Source organism: Prionailurus bengalensis, chromosome A1 (genome assembly GCF_016509475.1).
Source record: "Prionailurus bengalensis isolate Pbe53 chromosome A1, Fcat_Pben_1.1_paternal_pri, whole genome shotgun sequence".
NCBI classification, from domain to species: domain Eukaryota; kingdom Metazoa; phylum Chordata; class Mammalia; order Carnivora; family Felidae; genus Prionailurus; species Prionailurus bengalensis.
Window position 1 is genome coordinate 152,192,513 of NC_057343.1, and position 13,791 is coordinate 152,206,303.

Consider the following 13,791-nt stretch of genomic DNA (forward strand, 5'->3'; position numbering starts at 1 on the left):
GCTCTCTACAACGCCTCTGAAAATGTCTACTGCAATTAAGTCTTATGATAACTGCTTCACATAAGCAGCCACAACTTGATGTCTGTTCATAAAGAAGTGACGGAACTTAAAATTTAAGCAATGAAGGTATATAAGTGAAGGATGTTTTCTCTTATTTCACCACTGGAAGCCTGTCATTTGAAAACTGAGTTTTCTATTGTTTGAATCGTTGTTCATAATGGTGAAGCAACAGGGTTGTGGTATACTTATCTAGCAATCATTGGAAATTGGAGTGTCTTGCTATTCCTCAACAATCAGCTTTTATCTTTGACCTATCAAAATAACAGTGAACTGCGTAATCCGCCTTTTGTAAGGTGCACAGATTCTGTTGTTGCTCCTGGTTTTGTGAATCGCCTCTGTAATCTGGTTTGATTTCCTAAAGATGACAGATCTCGGTGAACAGTCAGGCTTTACTGAGTGCAGGGCAGTCCACGCGCCCATGAGATTAAGGTACAGTGCTGAGGTCGGGGATCTTAATCACCTATCCTTCCACAGGCAGCACACAGAGTGAACATCAGTGATTAAATATTTTCATTGTGCCCAGGCAATCACTATAGTCATAAAATGAATATGTGCATTTTTATAAATTTTAGATATTAATCTGCCTGGTGTGTTCTCTGAGAATGTGCTTTTGAAACAAGTAGAACTTTAGCAATAATCTCTTTAAAGTCCACTCTGTAACCCCTAATTACACATGAAATTCTCCCATGTTGTCCCTGAAGCCAGGGTTCTCTGTTTAATAACTATTTTTTTGTTATTATGTAGCACAAGTGTTTCTGCAGAGATATTTCCCTATTTTTGTCACTTTCTGAGATTTCATAGACTCAAAATATACCGCACGTAGTGTTGGGAAATAAAACCACGAAACATACTACAATAAACAGAAGAAAGTTTTGAAATATAATGTTAACATATGCCAAGGAGTTATTTAGCTCAGCTTTTTATAATATAAATTGAATACAATAGGTCATTTATTACAAAGATATGGTTGTAGTGTTATTCAATTTATTGATTCGGTGTAAGAGTGAGGGCCAGGGAAGAAATACACAGAAATCTGAAAAATATAAAACATGATGCTTTTTCAGGATTCAACTTTGAATCATTAGACAGTCTTTTTCACTATTGGAATAAACCATTTCCACCAAATTTAAAAAACTGAGTTATATATATATATATATATATATATATATATATATATAAAGAAGAAAAGAGGCAAGGTTCAGTAGAGTCCTTGTTATTTAAATTTCATGTATGTAATGTTATGTATTCCTGGTCTGAAAAGTTAACATTATATGTGATTGCATACTTTTAAAGTATGAACAGCTCACAAAAGGTGGAAAATTGACTTTTTATTATAAGGTATTTATTTCTTATTTAAACCAAAGAAACAAATGAATATTTATTAAAAGTTAGGTCTTTAATATTGTCTTTGATGTGACACACAGCAATCAGAATGTAAATAGCATAATTAATGAGTGAAGGAAAATACTGTCTTTAGTAAGAAGTCTGGAAAATATGTCACATATATGCCAAAGCTTTGTGAACTACAGGAGCAAATAACAATAGATTTTTATAAAGTTTAGTAAAACTTAAAGATAACTGCCAACTATTGTCTCCTTAACGTGACTGGGGAACCATATTTTAAATATTGAGTTTAAAGTGTGCTTTGATGAAAACTTTCCGAATTGAGTTTGTAGTCTGCTATACAGCCAAATGTACTTTCCTACAAATAGATTGAGATTTTTGATTTAAAGATATTTTTCCTCTGGAGATAGTATATTAGGCATATCTCATTTTACCTGTCAATTTCTGAATCCCCTTGCTTTATAACTACTTCTTTTAACTTAACAATTTTATGCATACACTGGGAGACAATAATATGGTTTATTAATTGCATTATATTTAATTGAAACTGATGGAAAAACAAAAATACTGCTTGTGTCTTATTGGTATATGCTGAACATTTTCAAAGACTAGCCCAAACTGGTATTATTTTAAAAATTAAATACGATGTTTTACTTTCAAATTGGAGAAATGGAGATTGTTAATCTATTTAAAGCTAAACTTAGTATGCAATACAGAGGTTAAGCGGGGTTCACAGGTGGTCACATTTCCATGTCCTTCCAAGTCTCTAGGGATTGGAGTTATTATACCCTACATAAACATCTTTACTCTGCAACCACAATTCCACTGCAAGGTGCCAGTGAAAAAGAGGCTGGTCACTTTTTTTTTTGACTGGTATAATGAGGTGGCTGGAGTTCCCTTTACAGCACTTAGAAAATATATGCAGTCACTAACCATTTCACAAGACAGTGACTATTAGAGTTAGTATCAGATTCACAATAGTAAAATGCACTTTATGTCAAAGCAATTCTCTACTGAGGACCAGTTAAAGAACTGGCAGAGAGCCTGATTCTACCTATTATACTGTCAGCATTTACATATAAAGGTATTTTATACAAAAGACACACATTCCTACAATGTGAAGAAAAGAGCTTTTTCCAAAACATGGTACCCACTGGACCTAGAATAGTCAGAAATGTTTCAGATGTAAATTTTCCTTTAAGAATTAATAGCCGTATTCTGGTAAGAAGATAACATTAGTATTAAATTTAAATCCTTGCATAGTATTTAATAATACAATAAACAATGTGTTATGCCTACATATATACTGCCTTTGTGCCAAACTTTATCACTGAGTTTGGTAACTTTCATCCAAAGTCCAGACAGAAGGCAATTAAAGTGACTTAACCTTGTTTCTTTTTTAAATAGCTATGCATTTGGCTTGACCTGAACAGCAATGCATATACTTGAAACCCCAATACAAATTATGAAATGTATAGACTACCATGGCCAGGGTATTACTTTTTGTCCACACCAACTGAGAAGCCCTCTATTAAGCCAGCACTTTGGCAAGAGAAGGAGATGCACAAAGGTATACTCTGACAGACAGCCATGCTTTAGCTGAAACTAATCCCAAGAATTAGTGGCTCAGAAGCATAACCCAAAGCAAATCAGAGTCTTTGGGGGGACTCACAGGAGCATCTTTCCACAGTAAACTAGCGGCTAAATCTTAAGGTATGTACTTCAAGGTCACAGAACATTCTGTGAAATATTAAAATCCACCAGGCTCCACACGCTCCACCATATCAAACATGCTAATGACGTGAACTAACTTCATGAAACTTTAAACACACTGGTGTGACAAGAACGAGTCAGGAGTGATTTCAATAACTGATGGCAAACGGATAAGACTATCTAAAAAGTTACTTTTAGCAACAGACAAGGAAATCACATAATCTAAAAAAGAGAATGCACAACAAGCCTCAACTTCAGCCTTCAAAGAGGAACAGACTCAGTGCCGTGGAATATACTGATGCAGATTTGAGAGACAATACCCAGGCTATTTCTATTTCCTCGAGAAATGTCAGGGGTACTTACATGAAGGAAGCCCCGATCAGATTAGTCCTTGGGATATTTTCCTTTCTTAAGAGAGAGAGAGAGAGAAAAAAAAAATAACAATAATCTTTACTTCGTCCAGCCTTGAAGTGTTTCTCCACCTGATTCAAACATGCAGCCACGGCGACCCACACAGAACCTTCAAAGTCAATCCAATAGCAGCCTGAAGATGTCTGGGTGTACGCGTGTGCTCAAGTGTCTGTGACTGCGAGCAGAGCGAGCAGAGAGCTGGAGACGAAGTGTGTGCGCGCGCGGGGGGAGCGCGCGCGGGGGAGGCGCGCGCGGGGTCGCGCATTCGCGCGTTCCGAGGCCGCTCGCAAGAGGAGGAGGAGGAGAAGGAGGTGGAGGAAGAGGAGGAGGAAAAGAAGGAGGAAGAGGAGGAGGAGGAAGAGGAGGAGGAGGAGGAGAAAGTAGCTCTCAGCAGCCGGCCGGATTAAAAGTAACCAGACTCGTCCAGAAAACTGCGTCCAGGAAGGAAGTGACAGAAGACGAATGGGAAAAGGAGAGCCGCTCGCAGCCTTTGAAACATCGCGTAAAAAAGGCGGGGGGGGGGGGGCGCAGAGGGGAGTGGTGGAAGGATATTGGGAGGGGAGACGGGGGTGGCAGGGAAAACGGAGCAGACGGGCTTGGGGTTCTAAGCAGCACGTCCTAAGAAGTGCTTCTTGCTTCTTTTTTCCCCTTTATTTTGTCCTTGCCCTTGCCTTTGCCTCGCGCTGCCTTTTCCTCTCCGTCTCTCTCTCCCTCACAATCCCAAACCGTTGACTCTTTCCTCGCGAGCTAGAGAAATCATCAGTTTCACTCTCTCAAAAGGGGGGCGGGACTAGACCTCGGAGCATTTTAATAAAACAAACATACAGCAGTTCCCTCCTCACCCCTCCAGTCTCAACTAGATTGATAAATTACTCCACTACACTACTTTAATTATGTATATGGTATGCAGAATAAATCACTGAACATCAGTACCTCAATCAAGCACTTTTAAATGATAATTGCATCTTGGTGAATCAATCTTTCCATTCCTGACATTTTGCTAATTTTAGTTTTACGGTGGGGTAATGGCACATGCCATACGCAAACCTAATGACAATTCTTTATTGCACGAAATGAAGACAACATCGCGAGCGGCGGCTCCCCGCTCTCCCCACGCTGCCGCTGAGAACGCTCGGAGAACCATCTCCGGCTGCCGCGCGCTCGCTCCCCGGGGACTCTGCGAGCCAGCCAGCAGGAAAGTCCTTCTAAAGTCGGAATCTTTCCTCTGACCAATAGGAGCGCGACCCTAATAGTTGCTCTCGTGACTTTTCCCCGGTTTGGAGACGTGTTAACCACTTCTTTCTTCCACCGGTCCGAGCGCTCCTCTGTTACTCACGCGTAGAAGCCACCGTCCAGGATGTCTGCAGCACTCGATTCCAGCGCGCTTTTCCTGCACGCCCAGAATAGGCGGTTTTCGGCCCTGAAAGGCTGGAGGGCTAAAAAGCGTGCCGAAATACTTCTCATGTGTTAGTAATGTACAAAATAATAAAATAATTACCAGTATTTGAAATCTCGACTTCATCGCGGGGCCATGAACTTTCTAATCAGTTTGGAAATATTTACCGAGGCGGCAGCTTCCTCGGAGATTTCCCCCCTCCCGACGCCTACTTCTATCTCTTCCACACCTTACTGGATTTTATCCAGAGCATTAGCATGTAAACCAAACCAACTTCCCAAATGCATTAGGCTTCCCTATCCCGATAGCTGATGACTTCACTTATCCTGAAGAGTTTCAGCTGCACAGGAAGCAGAAATAGAGACTGATAAGGAAGATACTTATGTTAAGGTTGAAGCACAGTAAACACTTGACCTTACCAAAAAAAAAAAAAAAAAAAAAGACAAAAAGGAAAAAAAAAGGTTAATATTCAAGATTTAGGAAAGGCTACTAGGGGTTGGGCACTTCCCTTCTAGCCAATTACACCACACCCCAAAAAATCAAAATACACCAACTAGTACACAAACCATGAAAATACAAGATTGCATGCCAGTAGAACTATATAGATCATATAAAATGTTTAAACCAAATTAAAATTTTTTAATGTGAAAGGAAGAAAAGAAATTGGGGAAATAACACAACATACAGAGGTAGACAATAGGAGTATACTGTAACTAATTAAAGATAATTCCTCACTTTAAAAAATTCCTTTTAGCACTATGTGTTTAAGCCAATGACTAGTTGCATTTCCTGTTAAGTTCTGCACTATGCCTCTAGACTATTTTAATGCATGAGGACAGTGTGATTCAAAAAGCCTCCTGCTTCATTGTAGGGGCTATTTGATGTGAGTAGCTTTTCTCAGAAGAGCAGGCTCAACATTCAGGTGTCTGCCCCAAGGCTTCACTTGAAAGGAGAAGGCTGATTTTACAGGCAAGTACAACCAGATCTGAACAATCTTCAGGCTTCTGGCTCATCAGCATTGTGACTATCAGCACAGCTAAGATGAGTCTCTTGCTTTTATTATAGGAAAGCATGGCATACTGTTACAAAGCAAAAGCCATCTGAAATAGTATTATTTCTTGCAGATTAGTATCTACAGTATATTTATTTGCCTGTTTGTTTTTCATACTACTATCATGAATTCATTTTAATAATATGGCAGAGATAATCTATATCAGGTTTTTATTTAAGGTATAATTTCTAAAAAAAGAATCCCAAAATTTAAAGGGCATAGTCATTTTGAATAATAAGATATGTCTATATATGGTGGTAAAAATGAAATTAATTTAATTTTTTCCAGATTCACAAATGCGTTGACAAAGCAAAACATTTGTAGGAACATCTAAGTGTATTTTCATAAGGCCTGAAATTAATGCAATGAATTGCAACAGCCTATTTTACATGAGCAAATGGACATAGGTGATACATGACTTTCAACCATACTATTTTTGATGGATTATAGATTATTTGTATTTACCACAGTGCCCTTCAGATTTTGATGGTTTTCCTTCAAAAAGAAACTATTTTACCTTTTAACATCCTAGGAAATTATTTAATAATAAACATTATAATAAATCCATCATTATCAATGGTAGTACAAGCATTGAAAAATACGTATAACCCCTCACTGTGGATAATTTGGAAATAATTTGGATCTGGAATGTGTCACAGTTGGCCTTTTAAAATATAAGATATTCCCCTCAGCAGATTTAGCTTCTTAATTATGTGTGACCTAAGTTAATATTAGCATTAGTTTCCTTCCCATGAGCCTTTATAGTTGAAGCAGAACAAAAGAGGTTGTGCAGAAATATACAATGGAAAGTCACAGAGATTTAAAATTATTCATTGGTAATCCATAAAGTGGTTAATCCAAAATGTGCTTTGTATTCTTCTTTAATACTCTGCCGGTTTTTTGTTTGTTTTTTGTTTGTTTTTTACTAAAATCACCCTGATCTTTGCCACCTAATGGTACTTGGCTAGTATCATAGTGTTTTTTTTTTGGTGTAGGGAGGAGCTTGTGCTAGGTGTTAGGAGGCCCATACTCTCTGGTTCAAGATTTGTGCCTAACTAATGAGTGTGTCCTTTCTGGGCTTCAGTTTGCTTATTCATTAAGTGAGTTAAGTGAATTCTTCGATCTATTCCAGTTCTATGATTGGTAAGTAAAAAATTCTTACACCTTGTAAGTCAATTGGATGCTAGCGGCCTATCATGTTAAATAAAAGGTGACAAATAATTTAAGATAAAATGATGTCTGAGATTGATGTACTATTTAAATAAGGTTTTTTCCCCTAATCATCGGATATTTCCTTCATGAAATCACTATTGTGTTTTATTATATATGTAAATATATAGTAACTCGTTCCCCCCAAAAAAGAATTGTTTAGCAATCTATTTCATTAAGTGCCACAGAAGTTCCAGAGAGCATAATCCTGAGGTCTTGAATCTGAGGAAAGCTAATTCCTAATTTCTGTTCAAGGTTGTGTACCATCTTACTCCACCCTCCTCTCTTTACTACTTCCCTACATTAAATCAGCAGTCTACCAAAACCCTGTTCACTGGGTATGCCTGCTTTTAAGCTTGGCCCACGCTGGGTGTAGCTCTTGAAGTGAGCTTTAAAAAATTATTTTAAAGTAAGCTGGGGCGGTTGCCACAGCAACCCACCCTAAGATGAAGAGAGGCTATAGATTAATCTACCCCTCAAGATTATTCAACTGTGTAGTATTTGTTCTTCAGCCAGAATGCTTTCAACACAAACATAATTGAACATAGAAGTTCAGAAAAATATAAAAAGTAGTAAGATACAAATTCCAATAGCATTAAAAATGTTATATCTTTTTATAGCTACAGTACAGATGACACACATAACTTCCCCTGAAATGGATTAATTGTAAAAAAGACTTGCAAAGGTAGGCCCTGAAAGGTGACATGTGAGCTTTAAACAAAATGACATGCTATTGCTTATAATGTAAAGCATACAATGGTCACATGACTCTTTATCACTTTTATAGGTGCCTACATTACAAATACCTAATGGCCAAGAGTCTGGCAATTTTACCTTTACGAATTAACTTGGTGGTAAATGATATAACAAATGTTAAGCACTCACCACATACACATACAGTCATTTGCCTTCCATTCTTTACTTCATCTCTTCATAGAAGTTACTTCACAGTTTGCAACTCTTCTTTGGCACCTTAAAATGTGTAAGTACAACAAGGTACATAATTAAAAAAAATCTTTTTTTAAGAGTGTTGATATTAAAGTACATCCAAATAACTGTATTTCTAAAACTTCTAATCTGAAGTAACATTAGTGTTAATTCTGATTTTAAACCACATGAATGTATATTAAACACAAAATTATTAAAATTACCATTAATTGTGAAAATACTTATAGCCTTTAACATAAATAGTGCCAAATATCTAAATTTCAGAAATTCTTTAGGTACAGCTTTAGCCTATGCACAGTATACACCATATGGACTGCTTGTGATTGAGAATCTGCAATATGCAAAGGATTTGTTATTCCAAGCCAAGGTTTAATCATATCCTTTATCTCATATCTAAAGAGCCTATATTTATCTTTATTTTTGTACCTTTAATTTTGTATCTGATTAAGAATTACAAAGGAGAAACTCAAATCCATCATATCCCAAGCTAACCAAATTTGTCAAGTTGGGATAATGAAGTTGCAGCTGAAGTTGCTGAAAGGGCTTATTGTATATGTCGCCTAAAGGCCAATTTTAAATACTTTGGGAATAGTGGTGTGGATTCAGTCGCCTTTATGAATTCTATTACCAATAATACCTTTTCCTTCCCAGCAGTTTGACTATACTGAGCGCAGACAAATACTCCTGTGTTCTAGTCTCTGCTTGAAACTAGCTTTCTATGACTTAGAGTGCACAAATGAACTTCTCCTTGGCTTCAGAGTGGGTCTACTCCTCCCAACCTTGAGACGTATCAGACCACGATGGTCGATATTCATTTACCCATTTATATTAGTAAGAAGACTTTTCATAGTGAAAACTCATTAAGATTTATAAAGCCTCTATATTTGGGTTGACATCCCTAAGATTTATTTTTATTTTTAAATTGCTTCAGTGAAGGAAAAATGAATTTTGGCTACTTTTATTTTAGGGGTGTTAGCCGAGTTTAGTCTTTTAAGACTCAGGCCCACAGTGAGTTAATTTAAATTTAGTGACTGGTAGTGAGTATCTGGTGACCTGCCGAATACCCTTTCTCCCAGCTCTGCTTGGTTTTACAGTCTGCTAAGTGGGAATCATAATACACATCTCCCAGGGCCTTTTCGTCTTACAGAAATGCAATCTTCATGGAATAATGTCCGAAAGATATGCTAAGGCTTTTAACAATGCCACTACAAATTATGATACATTTCTTCCTTTTCCTAGAACAGTATGCCCAAATAAGGCTAGATCAGTCATTTCCTTGCAAATGTGTATTAGATTAAAAAGTATCCATATGCATGGTTAAATTTAATGGACTTTACCTTCACTTACAAAATCGTTAAATGTTCATCGGAACATTGATTCTATCCCATCTCTCGAAATATCACAGAAACCTTAAAAGAATGGATTGTCACACTTCCCCCTTTAACTATTTTTTCTAGATACTTCGGTGTGTGTGTGTGTGTGTGTGTGTGTGTGTGTGTGCCCTTTAATTTTTAAAGATTTTTATCCAGGATCGGGGTGGGGGTGGGGGTTAAAAATCTCGTCTTGCGTTTTGGTGCCCCCTTCTTTGTCTGGGAAGCAGAGGGCTGGAATTCAGTTCGGACGGCCCCTTAAAGACCCAGACAGAGGACGCCTCTGGTTTCAGCAGCTCACTCCGCTGAGTTATTGATTGCAGGCAGCAACAATCCCTCCGGGTGATTTGTGTGGAAAGTGAATCCGCGCTGGCTGGGCGTTCACAGGGGCGCAACAGCCGCAACGCCATCCAATTATTGCCGGTCGTCCCCTCCAACACCGCTCTCCACCTATATACTCCTTTCTCTGCCCATCGCCGCTTCCCCCCACCCACTTTTCTCTGGAGCGGACCGACCTACCTACTCCAGCTCAGCCCGTCTCCGCTTCCCCCCACCCACTTTCCTCCGAGCGGACGGAGCCGAGGGGGCGGGGGCTCCCTCCCGGGAGTGTTTCTAGAGCTCCGAGGCAGCTAGTAGGGGGTGAGTGCGCCACGTGCGTGCGCCACGGGCGAGGAGGAGGCGGGCTCCGGGCCCTCCGGGGGCCTGTGGGCCTGGGTGCGCGGAGCGGGGGCGGGCTGTCTCGGCGGGGAGCGTGCCGGCTTGTGTCTTGAGGGGGATGTCACGGCTCGGGGGAAGGCGGCTGCTGGTTTGGCGGCGAGGCCGCGTGGTGGGCTGTGGAGAATGGGAGGAGGGCGCCACGGTGGTGGGTGGGCCCTAGAAACGCTCGGTGGCGGTGTTGGGGAGTTGCCGCGCTCATCTGGTTTGGGGATCGTGGGGCTCTTTCCCCCGGGTTGGAGAAAGACGACCCCGGAGAGCTGGGGCTGAGTCCCGAGCCTGGCGCCCAGGAAACCCACCTACGCCCGGTGCACAAAGCGGTGGCACGCGGTCGGCGTCCGGCGGCCCTGGCCGCCCCGCGTGCTCTGAGTGGTGTGCGCGCCTGGGGGAGAGGGAGCGCGGCAGGCGCGGGTGCGGCCGCCGCCCCTGGCCCGCCACTCAGCCCGGTTTTTCACCTGACGGACCAATAGGAAAGGACGCGGTCTCAGAGCTGGATTTTATAGCCCAATCTCTCAGGGTCTACACGATTATTAAAAAAAAAAAACCTAACAGCCAACTGCTGGCTCTGGTAGTTCAGCTGCCTCGTTGGTCTGTGCGCGTCTTGGCTAGGGAAAGGCCGCAAGCTACACGACAAATGGGAGTCTAGGGAGAAAAGACACGAAACCCCCTAAACTTCCTTTCCGTTGCCGTCCCCTTTATTTGTTAGCACGTGAGAGCAGTGCCGGGGACTCCTGCAGAAATGCCATCACGAAATGCAAATGTCTCGGCTGTCCTTTGATCTGCCTGTGGAGCTGTATCAAGGGCAGCAAGAGTGGTGGAAAGATCAGTGCTCCAAAGGCATTGTCAAGTACTCGGCTGAATAAATCAAAGGTGTGAAGTGTTTATATTGTCATGCTCTTGAAGCTGTAAGCTGCTACCAATATGGTAGCCGCTAGCCGCCTATGGCTCTTTAAGCTTATTAGAATTACATAAAATTTAAAATTCAGTCCCTCAGTTATACTGGCCACATTTTAAGTGCTCGGTAGCCACAGGCAGCTAGCGGCTACCTTATTTGACTGCGAGATGTTGAACATTGCCATCATTGCATAAAGTTCTATTGGAATGTGCTGCTCTAGAGTTTTAAATGAATGCTGGTTAAAAAAAAAAAGAAAGAAAGAATCTGCTTTATGATACCAGCCAAATTTTAGGACACTCTTGGCATTTGCATTTCCTGGCACCAGTGTGGAAAGTTTTAAAGTCAGAATTTCCGTATCTTCTTGCTGAAAGAGGTCTAGGGAACATTTAACACAAGCACCTAATTTTTCACAGGGAAAACAAGTGGGGCCCGGAGAAGTTAAGAGATGCACCCCCAAACGATGCCATAAATTTAGAAAAAAGATAAGGTCACCAGAGCGGGTCTATCTAGTACACTTTGCGCCAGACGAGGGCACCTTGCCTGGGGTTGGCTAAGGCAAATGAACCCTACAGAAAAGGGGCCTGATGGAAGATTTTCCACAGCAGTACCCTTTTAGAAGAGAAAATACTTCTAAGCACGCCTCTAGGAAGAAATTCTAGTAAGAATAAAGTGTGTGAGGGAATAGCACTGTCACCCAAACTAAAAATATATTCTTGGTAACGTCATAGTTTCATATGACGTCTTCTAAAAGAGACTAGTTGGATTAACGTTCTTATTTATACTTAAAAAATTCTGAGGAAATGGAATTATCCTTTTAAAGTATGAGCTAAAAAGCACTCTTAAGGTCGGGGGGGGGGGGGGGAGAAGTGTCAGGTGAGGGTTGTTACCAAAGCATAGCTTCCTCAAATTCGATGAAGATACTATCAGGTACAAGTTATGGAACCTCCCTTTGCTTCAGTTTCCCCATCTATAAAATGTGGAACATATTCTTAAACTTCGTTATGAGGATTCAATGAGCCACCCAACATACAGCACAAGACTGGAAATTGGCAAACTGTACTAAAAGCCATTCTTACTCTCCTGTGAAGAATTTCAACTTCTACACCATCAAGTTCAGGATGAGAACTTCGTCAGTTTTACTTTTAAGAGGTAGAGATCTCTTCAGTCCTAAAATTCCCTGACCAAAGGGGTATACGTTCTTATTTCCCTTTCATAGGCATGGTGTCTCTAGTATACTTCCAGACTTTCATTGTCTTATTTTATTATTATTATTTTTTTGTCTTAAGGGATGCTTCTTTCTACTTGTTAGCTGCTTGGTTGTTGAAAAGGCACTAGAAACTCCAAGTCCATCCTCTTTCACCCTGGTTGACCTTTGGAATGCTGTTGTCAGCCAAGAAGACACTGATATCTTCAGTCTCCTGCTAGCTTGAATTCTTTAGGGCAGAGTCTGCTCAGATTATCTCCTGATGTCATTCCAAATGTCTGATGGCCATCTATGGCAATGGGGCTGGGCCGAGGCCTTCCGGGAAGGGGGGGCCCATGGAATGCCTAATGGAGCATTCTGTTCAAGAGAGACCTAGAGGTTGTTCTCTCTTGGATGCATGGTCAACATTACAGCTATGTCTAGAGGCCTGTTTGCTGCTTCTGGCAAAACGGACGCCATAGACATTTTGCATTTTGGTTTTAAATAAAATCCCACTTGGGATGTGTATGATTTCTATTGATTTCAATTGGTGTAAATATGTATTAAAGAAGAAAAAAGGACTCAAAGTGTTAACAGTTAACAATTTATATCTGGTATTTCCTATTCCTGCTAACTCTCCTTATTAAGAACACCAAAATAAGACAAAGAAATCTCGAAAGGAGAGAATAAAGCCACCTCACTGCAAAATGTACCTTGTTTTATTTATCTCTCTAGGTAATTTTCTGAAAGATGGTATTTTACTTAGTTGAGAGCTTTTAAAGTTACTTCTTAAATATTTTTTTTTACCTAAAATTTTAATCTAAGGAAAATAATACAATTTTTTTCAAGAAGACAAGATCATGCATAGATTAAATGCTTCCCAATCATACTAGCTTTGAAAATAAGGAGATACGTAATTATATCCATATTCTAATTTACTAGGAAAAAAGAGAATTAATTATCGTTAGAAATGAAGTCTCTCTAAATTATTTTGGACTATGATGAAAATTAAAAGTAAAATGCAATAGAACTTTTAAATTTAAGTCAGGGCTTAACACTAGTTTGTTTTACCAGTATATTCTACTTCACTGTGACAAAGACCCAAACCAAAGAGGTCTGATTTCCTATAGATACTTTCTTTTTTTTTTTACTAAATCTATAGTTAAGTATTTCAATGTGAATAATATATTTGTAACACAATGGTATTTGTAGTATATGTGCAAAAATAATACTATCTTATTAGAATGACAGTTGAAAGAAATCAATTTAAAGTGCCTAAGATTTAATGGCCATTCGCTATTTGTTCGTCTTGTATTAACTGCTTTAATTGATTTAATTGTATTAATGGTTTTATAAACTTTTTTCTTTTTATCCAAACAACAACCTCTCAGATAGACACTACAGTTTTCTCCATTTTACATATTTTAACAACTTAAGTTTAAGGAGGTGACATTACTTGCCCAGGGTCTAATAGGTCATAAGTGCCAGACAAAGGAC

The 13,791-nt window shown here is 39.7% G+C and overlaps 1 protein-coding gene and 1 long non-coding RNA gene across 24 annotated transcripts in view; one reads left to right on the forward strand and one right to left on the reverse strand.

Moving 5' to 3' along the window:
* The window catches only part of MEF2C (myocyte enhancer factor 2C), a 173,117-nt gene that overhangs the window by 148,873 nt on the left and 10,453 nt on the right, over window positions 1-13,791 (reverse strand). For 13 of the 23 annotated variants that reach the window (XM_043593415.1, XM_043593376.1, XM_043593395.1 and 10 more), the window contains exon 1: window positions 3,481-3,877. The gene's annotated coding sequence lies outside the window, so the exon portion shown is untranslated. Of the gene's footprint in view, window positions 1-3,480; window positions 3,967-4,199; window positions 4,290-8,069; window positions 8,157-13,791 lie in introns of those variants that run through there. The other 10 variants (XM_043593299.1, XM_043593309.1, XM_043593289.1 and 7 more) reach the window with 6 other exon arrangements.
* LOC122491092 lies at window positions 3,922-5,031 on the forward strand. Its single transcript, XR_006299278.1, has 2 exons — window positions 3,922-4,030; window positions 4,608-5,031. It is a non-coding gene; the product is annotated as an uncharacterized LOC122491092 (long non-coding RNA).